The sequence below is a fragment of the Sorex araneus genome, chromosome 1 (genome assembly GCF_027595985.1).
Source record: "Sorex araneus isolate mSorAra2 chromosome 1, mSorAra2.pri, whole genome shotgun sequence".
In the NCBI taxonomy this organism is placed as follows: domain Eukaryota; kingdom Metazoa; phylum Chordata; class Mammalia; order Eulipotyphla; family Soricidae; genus Sorex; species Sorex araneus.
The window spans coordinates 361,945,337-361,955,038 of NC_073302.1; the positions used below are offsets into that span (position 1 = coordinate 361,945,337).

Here is a 9,702-nt window from a genome sequence, read left to right on the forward strand (position 1 = left end):
AATCAGCCAACTCGGCTAAAGCTCTCATTTCCAGTAACCAGCCCACACACAAACTAAAGTATGTTTTTGTAAGTACAAAGTATTTTTGCATTATCTTTTCAATTTTGCCCTTAAAATATTTCAACACACTCTGGAAATTTTCCATGTCAGCACACATTAAATATGTCATCCTAAAAATAATGTCTCCATAATTAATTTACTGTATTTTCCTAATTAATCTCTTATTAATGGATATCTCGGTTGTTTCCAATATTCTCTATTATGAGTCACAGTGCAATTGCCATAAAGCAATGAAGATGGTATATTAATTACTTATATTTAGTTTTTTTCTCCCAAACTTCTTTTTTTTAAAAAAAAAAAAGACTCCTTTTTAAAAGCACCGTAGCTCTGTCCTCCCATCATTCATCGATTTGCTCGAGCAGGCACCAGTAATATCTCCATTGTGAGACTTGTTGTTACTGTTTTTGGCATGTCGAATATGCCAGGGATAGCTTGCCAGGCTCTGCCATGCGGGCGGGATACTCTCGGTAGTCAAGCTCTCTTCTTCATCCTTCCCTGCCCCCCCACCCCTGATTTCTTTCCTTCTCTGTTGTTCTCTCTAAACACTGGGGTCAAGGGTGACCTAAGTCTAGGTTTTGAAAACTTTTTTTTTTCTATGTCCTTGCCAACATGATGAGTCCCTTGGGGCAGAGAGGGCTCTCACCTGTCCCCCTCCAGGGCACCTCGAGTGAAACAGCCTGGCGCAGGGTTATGGCTAGTGTCATGTTATGCTCCCTTCCAGGAGAGAAGGATATGTGATCTGGATGGTGGCCGATGACGGAATTATCTGGTGCCTGTATTTCAAATTATGAACTGTTAGTACATGTAACCTGCCCATTTTCTTAAGTACTTTTAATGTTTTTCAATTTATATTGAAAATTAAGTCCTATTATTATTAATTTACAGTCCTTTAATACATTTAAATGTATTTTATGTTTTTTGGCCATCTGTATTTTAAATTAAAATTTTTTTATTTTATAAAGAAGTCCACAATATTTGATTACATTTAACACTCAAACACCAATCCCACCACCATTATACCTTCTCACCACCATATGTTGGATGTTTCCATCCTAAACCCAAATCCCTGCCCCAAAGCAGAACTGAAACAATATATTTTGTATTATTTTCTATGAAGAACCACTGACAATGCTACAAAAAAGTATCCTTAGAGGAAAGAGTGTGAAGATTGTTGTATTTCACCCAGGGCCATTAAGCCCTTCTATAAGAGATCACTAACATGTTGTTAAAGATTGAGCCTTGAGTGCTGTTTTATATATATATATATGTATATATATGTATATATATGTGTATATATACATATATATGTCTTTAAAAAAGTATTTCCCTCTAAGATTGGTTGCCTCCTACTTTGAACCCTGTCAAGTGTGGTGTGGTACTCTTGGAGTATGGCTAGGCTGTGTGGTCCGAGTGTGGGGAGAGTTGTCATGAGCATGGCGGCAGTTGAGTTCTGCAGGTTTTCGGCTGATGGGGCTGGGTCCCTTGGGGCAGAGAGGGCTCTCACCTGTCCCCCTCCAGGGCACCTTGAGTGAAACAGCCTGGCGCAGGGTTATGGCTAGTGTCATGTTATGCTCCCTTCCAGGAGAGAAGGACATGTGATCTGGATGGTGGCCGATGACGGAATTATCTGGTGCCTGTATTTCAAATTATGAACTGTTAGTACATGTAACCTGCCCATTTTCTTCAGTTTACTTATAACACAAAACCAGGAAAATAATGAAGCTATTTCATATTTAGTAAATTTCATACAGAGGGCATTACAAAACTTAAGATCACCAAAAATTGTATTTTAATTTTTAATGATGAATGCAGTTATTATATGGTAAATAAAAACAAAATATAAAATTGTATAAAGTTTTGTGCAAGTTTTGTCTCATTAAATATTGAGAAAAGACTTGAAAGGTGGAGGGAAGTTTTTAACTGTGAAGTAGTAAAGTGTTATGCATGAAACCCTATCAGAAAGTACTGTATACTGCAATGCCACACATTACTAAAAAAAGAATCTCTCATAGAGGCAGACTTGTGGGTGGGAGGCAATCTGGGGGTGAGGGAAAGGACACTGGGGAAGGGGTTGGTGCTGCTATGATATACATTTGAAATCTAATCAGGAGCAACTTTGTAATTCATGGTGACTAAATGAAAAAACATTTTAAAGAAATAAAACTCACGGATCTTTATTTGAGGACAAGAAATTATTGGTAATGCTGCTTTTATGAATTTTAATATTTTCCAGAATTGCTACAAAGGGCATTCACTGCAAAGTGCATTTGGCAATATGAACCAAAACTTTGTAACTCTTATGCTCTAACATTGTTCTGGCTGCTCCTCAGCGACACTGGACAGAGATCTAATCTGAGATGCGTGGTCAGGACACAGTGACTTTGAACGCGTGGGAGAAGCTGACTGTGGGATGGCTGGGTAAGTAGGGAACAGATAGCGAGGTAGCAAGAGGTCTTATAGACTTCATGTGCAGGCCACCTGCTCCCTTGGGCCATAAGAGTGATAAAATGGCCTTGGAGTGATAGAAACAAATGCAAGTCCACAGATTTTGATATCAACCTTTGTGGGTGACTGACATGTACTTCTTTTTTATTTTATTTTATTTTTTTTAAATTTTATTGAATCACCGTGAGATAGTTACAAGCTTTCATGTTTCAGTTACAATCTCACAATGATTGAACACCCATCCCTCCACCAGTGCACATTCCCCACCACCTATATCCCGGGTGTACCCCCCCCTTTCCCACCCTCCCCCTGCCTCCATGGCAGACAATATTCCCCATATTCTCTCTCTACTTTTGGGCATTATAGCTTGCAACACAGACACTGAGAGGTTATCATGTTTGGTCCATTATCTACTTTCGGCATGCATCTCCAATCCCAACTGGTTCCTCCAGCCATCATTTCCTTAGTGATCCCTTCTCTATTCCATCTGCCTTCTTCCTTCTGCTCATGAAGCAGGCTTCCAGCTATGGGGCAATATTCCTGGCCCTTGTCTCTACTATCCTTGGGTGTCAGCCTCATGTGATGTCATTTTATACTCCACAAATGAGTGCAGTCCTTCTATGTCTGTCCCTCTCTTTCTGACTCATTTCACTTAACATGATACTCTCCATGTCTATCCATTTATAAGCAAATTTCATGACTTCATCTCTCCTAACAGCTGCATAGTATTCCATTGTGTAGATGTACCAAGGTTTCTTTAACAAGTCATCTGTTTTAGGGCACTCAGGTTGTTTCCATATTTTGGGTATTGTGAACAGTGCTGCGATGGATATATAGGTACAGATGCCATTTCTACTGTGCTCTTTTGCATCCTTGGGACATCTTCCCAGAAGTGGTACTGTGGGGTCATATGGAAGCTCAATTTCTAGTTTTTGAAGGATTGTCCATATTGTTTTTCAGAAAGGCTGGACCAGTTGGCATTCCCACCAACAGTGAAGGAGCGTCTCTTTTTCCCCATATCCACGCCAGCACTGGTTGCTTCTGTTCTTTTGAATGTGTGCCAGTCTCTGTGGTGTAAGAACTCTTCATGGCATTGAAGCTAAAAGCATCTTTAAAAGACGAAATGGCACTGACCATGCAAGTGGAAGCAAACAAACAAATGGGACTACATCAAACTAAGAAGCTTCTGCACTTCAAAAGAAACAGTGATCAAAATGTAGAAAGAGCCCACAGAATGGGAAAGAATATTTCCCGATACCCATCTGATAAGGGATTAATATCCAGGATATACAAGACACTTGTAGAATTGTATAAGAGAAAAACCTCCAACCCCATCAAAAAATCGGAGAAGAGGGGCGTTCCCGGCACGCCTTCCGCCCAGAGATGAACCGGGAGCCGCGGCACGAGAAACAGACCTTCTGCGCCTATTGACTGTGATCCTGAGGTCTCCTAACCCATTTTGGCACCAGAGCGGATTCTTCCAGCCATCCATTTTGACTGTGAACTGAGCTAAAATATTAGGCCGCGCGGACTTAAAGTCTTCACTCTTAGCAATGAAGAGAAATTATTAGATGATGCCTATTCAGCAGGCCTGATTGTTGGGGAAAATTTCCAATCAATAATAGTGAGTTCTGTATGGAAATATGGAATGTACTCAATATATATAGAGAATAATGGGAATATCATTAGCTACTTAGATGGGGGTGGGGTGGGAGGGGGGTGTATTGGGTTTCTTGGTGGTGGAACGGGTGCACTGGTGAAGGGATGGTGGATTAATCAGTATTTGACTGTGACTTAAACCTGAAAGCTTTGTATTTTTTTTTCTTTTTTTCACAGTGGTTCAATAAAATATTTCTTAAAAAAAAATCGGAGAAGAAATGAACAGAAGTTTCCTCAAAAAAAGAAATACAAATGGCCAAAAGGCACATGAAAAAATGCTCCACATCACTAGTCATCAGGGAGATGCAAATCAAAACAACAATGACATGCACTTCTAAGGATTTTCATTTTCACTTTATTTTTTTATCGTGGCTTTTAGGATACACCTGGTGGTTAATTCTGAGTGGTTACACCTGGAGCTATTCTGCGCTCAGGGATCACTCCTGGTGGTATTCAGGGGACCATCTATGGTGCCAGAGATCCCTCATGCCAGGCAAGTGCCTTATGCCCTACATTATTTCTACAACCTGGATATTATTCTTCATAAGATTTTAGTTATGTTCAACAGGGAGCCTCATTTGTAGATGATTAAGCTTATTACATTTTGACAATCATAAAGTATTTATTTTAAAAAGCACTTATTTATAAAACACTGTTTCCTGAGTAACATACTATTTTCCAAACTTTCCCTTTTTTGTTTGTTTGTTTTTGGGCCACACCTGGCTGTGCCCAGGCTTACCCCTGGCTCTGAGGTCAGAAATATCTCCTGGAAGGGCTTAGAGAACCACCTGGGATACTGGGGATCATACCCATGTCAGCTGCATGCAAGACAAGGTCCCTACTGGCAATACAATCTTTCTGTCCCTATTTTCAAATCCAAGCAACATGCCTTGATCTTAGAAGTTCTTCTCAACAGCCTCTGGGTGCCAGACATCCTCTCCTGTTTCATTCAATCACCACTGACTTCCTGCTGAGTACCCTGAGTATCTTACCCTTACACTGGAAGCTAAACACTTCTCTGACAGCCCCTTCTACATATCCTGGAGGTCACAAAGGGAAACTATTAGCATAAGAAACTTGAGACCTGAAGACTTGACTTCAGTAGGCATTGTGGTGCAGAAAACAAAACCAGGCAGCTCTAGGCCAGGCTCAGGCTAGACCAGCCTTTTTCCATGAGATGCCAAGGATACTAGAGACAAAAACCGCAAAAATGGGAAATCACAACATGAAACTAGGGACTACTAGTAGAAAGGGTTGGTGGGGGGCACACAGAAAGGGAACAAGATTAGGAGAGGGCCACTATCAGGAAAGTTTGAGAAACACAGGTCTAGATCATCAGTATATATGGTACCTTCAGCCTTACTAGTGGCAAGTAAGTTACTATCTGCTCTTTGCAAATCAGATATTTTCCCCTGACTTTGTGCTCACCAAATTGCAGCACTTTGTTCCCCCAATTACCTATGTACAACCCGATAGGACCAACTGCAGCCCACGACACAGAAAATATGGTTCTCTGTCTGAGGAAGGTAGCTGCTTTGGTGAGCACCGTGGGGCATCCAGGCTGTGCTTCAGGAGCCCAGGGCTCAGTCCTGGTGATATTGTGCCAGCTCTGCATGCCTGCAGAGGATGCATTGCTTGCTGGGCCATGTGGTGCTGCCCTGGCAAGACAGTGTTGGGGGCCACCACAGTCACACTCTAGGGTGCTGACAGCATCTGTGCAGGCCAAGATCAAACTCTGGGCCTTCGCATGCCAAGTATGTGTTCCCACCCTCTGAGCTATCTTCTTGCCCCAAAGGTAGATTTTCCCCCATAAATAAATGTGAACTTTGTCCTAACAGGTCCAACTCAGTTAAGTATTAGCAGCAACTGATTAAAATTTTAACCAGCAAAAAGGAAATTTTCTTCCTAAGAACTCTGGGGTTACCCCTTCAAATAAAGTAGAATTAGCAACAAAGACCTGAGAACAGCCGGTGCTTTTCCCTTCTTGCTGTAGAGTTCAGAGTCCTCTCACTCTGCTGGAGATGTCACTGCCACGGTGCTTGTCAGAGTGAAGGGTTCTACTGTGAGTGAGGACATGCAGACAGTGTGCTGCCAGCAATTTGGGGAGAATTCTTCACAAACCCCAGGATGTCTTAGAAAATCGTAGCTTTCAGAGATTGTCTTCACTTTAAAAATTATATTTATATCTTATTATATATAACTGAATTACACATAATTAAACATGCAGCTTTATAAAACAAAATAATATGCAATTTAACTATGTTGAATTTAATTATTAATCATTAGTTCAAGGTGTAGTTTGTTGGAGGCAGTCTGGTTAACTCAATAGTGCTCAGTAGCAATAAATATCTTTAATCAATAATAGCTGGGATTTGATATTTTCCAAATACTTCATTTTTGAGATTTCCATGGTATGTTTCACCTAAGAATCAATGAATTCTCTCCTGTCTGGGTAGATGTATATGAACATGATTGTCGTTCCTTTTATTTATTTTTATACAACATTCCATTTCTTTCATTGATATCTTCTATGAAAAGGAAATGGCCTAGTTGTGCAAAGGGTATTTTGCAAAGTAACTTTTGCAAAACAAAGGATGTTTTGCAAAAAAACAGTAACTTTGCAAGACATTGACATAAGGATAAGTTATTCTAAACTCCCTAAAATGGCTAACATATAGGAATCAATCAATTCGAAGAACTCTGGCTTTTCAGACAGAGCCAAAATCTAGAGTCCCCCTTCTAAGGTTGATGTATGTTTTAAATACATTTTTAAAAAACCATTTGTTTATTTATTAATTTATCTATTTTCCTCTTTATATGTTGCACACATATTATATTTATAGCATGTAATGTGGATATAATATAACATACAATATATCTAATGTAATCTATATTAGCACATGTCTATAAAAGGATTTCTACCTCTTTTCTTGTGATCCCAAGTTCTTAGTCTCATATTTTTTGTTCCAATGGAATAGCATTGAAAACCAAAAGATAAACACTCACGTATGCAGGCAATTAATTTATGAAAAAGGAACTAAGAACATGAAATGGAGGAAGGAAAATCTTTTTAATAAATGGTGTTAGGGAAATTAGTGAGTCACATGCAAAAGAATGAAGTTGTACTATCATCTCACGTCATATACAAAGATAGATTAAGTACTTAGACATTAGAGCTAAGTTCATAAAATATATTGAAGAGAATATAGACAAAATGCTACGTTATATTTAATTCAGTAATATCTTTAGTATTCTACCCCATTGACAAAGAAAACAGACTAAAATGAACAAATATATTCTATCAAACTCTGAACCTTCAGGGCTGAGAAAGAAATGATCACTAAAACAAAGATACACTGCTGAGTGGGACAACATGTGTGCACACTATCCTCCTGACAAACAGTTAATAGTTAAGATATGGAAAGCACTCACAAGACTCAGCAACAGCAACAACAAAATAGTCCCATCAAAAAAAAAATGGGGAAAAGAATGAATAGACATTTCACTTAAGAAGATATATGATTGATAGGCAAAGGAAGGTCTTCATCATCAATGATTATCAGAGAAATGCAAATCAAAATGATATTGAGATATCACCTCACAGGCTTGAGAATGGCTTGTGTCAAGAAGGCCAACAAGTGCTAGGGGATATGGAAAAATAGAAACCTCTGTCAGTGTTAATGGGAATGTAAACTGGTTCATCCTCTATGAAAAAAGTTCGGACACACCAAAAAACTTAAAAATAGAACTAGATGCCATATGATCTAGGTACCACACGTTCTAGGTAGATCCATTTTTAGGTATCTATCTATCCCAAGAAGCACTAACTCAAAAAGATAAATGCACATTTCTGTTCACCACATCACTATTTATAAGTCATGTTCTAGAAATAATCCAGCTACCCAATGACAGAGGGATAGAGAATTTTGAGTATGCGTCACAATGGAATACTGCTCATCTATAAGAAAAGATGAAAATTTTTTGAAGTTAGTCAGAGGGAGACAGAATGATCTCTTTTGTATACAGGATATAAAGAAACATAGTAGAGCAATAACAAATGTTTAAGGGCAATAGAAATAGGTGCATGAGAACGGATCTTCATAGGAAGCTTGCCACGGGACTGGGGGAATAGGTAAGGATGTAAGGAAACACTAGACGATGGTGGAGGGGAAAGGTCACTCTGGAGGAGGACAGGTGCTGGAAGGAAGCAAAAAGTGCCTCCCATAGACACAGGCAGAGGGATGGGAGGAAAACTGGGGACATTGGTGGACAGAAGTGGATATGGCGAAAAGATTGTTACTGGAACATAGTATACCTGAAGTTCAATCATGAATACCTCTGTAACTTTGTAATTCACAAGGATCCAATTAAAAAAAAGCAATCTTATTCACAAGTGTATCCCAAAGTTACTGAGTAATAGTAATAGTATATAGTATGTATATGTGTGTGTGTATATATATGTATATATATATACTTGAAATAATTGTAACACAGAAGGTAAAAGACCTGTACAACAAATAATACTAAAACACAGTGAAGATATTGAATACGTATTTAGAGGTGGTGACAGTCTGTATATGTGGATGATAGAACTAATATAGTCAAAAGATTGACATAACCAAAAGCAATGTATGCAGATTTAATGGAACTCCAATCCAATTCCAATGATGTTTTAAAGAATACTAAGTACTAGTACTTCTATAGAATCATAAAACTTATCAAATGGTATTTACTTTGGTAGCACATATACTGAAATTGAAAAGATACAGAGAAGATTAGCACAGCTCTTACAGAAGGATGTCAGGAAAATTCGTGAACTTTCTTATATTTTACTAAAACTAAAACAAACAGGGCTGGAAAGACAGCATAGCAGGTAGGGAGCTTGCTTTTCATGTGGCAGATCTAGGACCAACCCTAGTACCTCATATGCTCCCCAAGGCCCTCTGGAGTGATCTCTGAGCATAGAGCCATGAGTGATCCCTGAACATCAGGAGGTGTGCCCCTCTCAAGCAAAATAAGTAAATAAAACAAAAACCTTAGTAATCTTGAAGAAGAAAAAGAAAAATAGAAACATTGTATTATGTGACTTCAAACTATACTATTGACAGTAATTAAAACTGTATTGTATTAGAATAAAAATGAACATGCAGATAAGCAGAAATAAATGGGAAAGAATTAAAAGCCCATAAATAAATAAATACATTTACTAATAGTCTCTTCAACAACTAATGTGAGAAAAACTATATTAGGTAGCACATGGAAAGAATAAAACAAGACTATTCTTCAATCTCATGTACAAAGATGTAAAAAGTGTATTGAAGACTTTGATATAAGATCCAAAGCCATAAAGTACATAAAATATAAGAGAGATAAACTGTTCTATGGAATTAGCATAGAATTGTCTGTTGAAACTGACATTATCAACAATGATAATAAAAATAAAGATAAGAAGTTGGAATTGCATAACATTGAAAAGATTTTATAGAGCATACAAAAGTTGAAGGAACAAACAAAAGGAAAGGACAACCTCCTGGATGG

The 9,702-nt window shown here is 38.4% G+C and overlaps 1 non-coding gene across 1 annotated transcript; it reads left to right on the forward strand.

The window, feature by feature from the left end:
- Positions 1 to 8,889: 8,889 nt before the first annotated feature.
- Positions 8,890 to 8,996, forward strand: LOC129401378 (U6 spliceosomal RNA). The gene has a single exon (XR_008628303.1). It is a non-coding gene; the product is annotated as a U6 spliceosomal RNA (small nuclear RNA).
- The last annotated feature ends 706 nt before the right edge of the window (positions 8,997 to 9,702 follow it).